Genomic DNA, 265 nt, shown 5'->3' with positions numbered 1-265 from the left:
CATTGTATTGTTGATGTTTTTTTACTGCTGCTGTTTTATTATTTTTATTTATTTTTTATTTGTTTACTGGTGATTTTGGTACAGTATTAAGAATTTATAAAAGAAAGTATCAACATTTGGTCTTTATAGACAGATACTTGTTTACAATACAGGTCAAAACGTACATTGTTTTATTTTTTAAAATTTAAAATGCCACAAATACATCACAAACATAATTATATAGATGAAAAAAGAACTTTTTTTTGTTTAACAACACCACTAGAGC

The sequence above is a fragment of the Gigantopelta aegis genome, chromosome 4 (genome assembly GCF_016097555.1).
Source record: "Gigantopelta aegis isolate Gae_Host chromosome 4, Gae_host_genome, whole genome shotgun sequence".
NCBI classification, from domain to species: domain Eukaryota; kingdom Metazoa; phylum Mollusca; class Gastropoda; order Neomphalida; family Peltospiridae; genus Gigantopelta; species Gigantopelta aegis.
The sequence above is the reverse complement of the archived record's forward strand: the minus strand, read 5'-3'. Positions refer to the sequence as shown.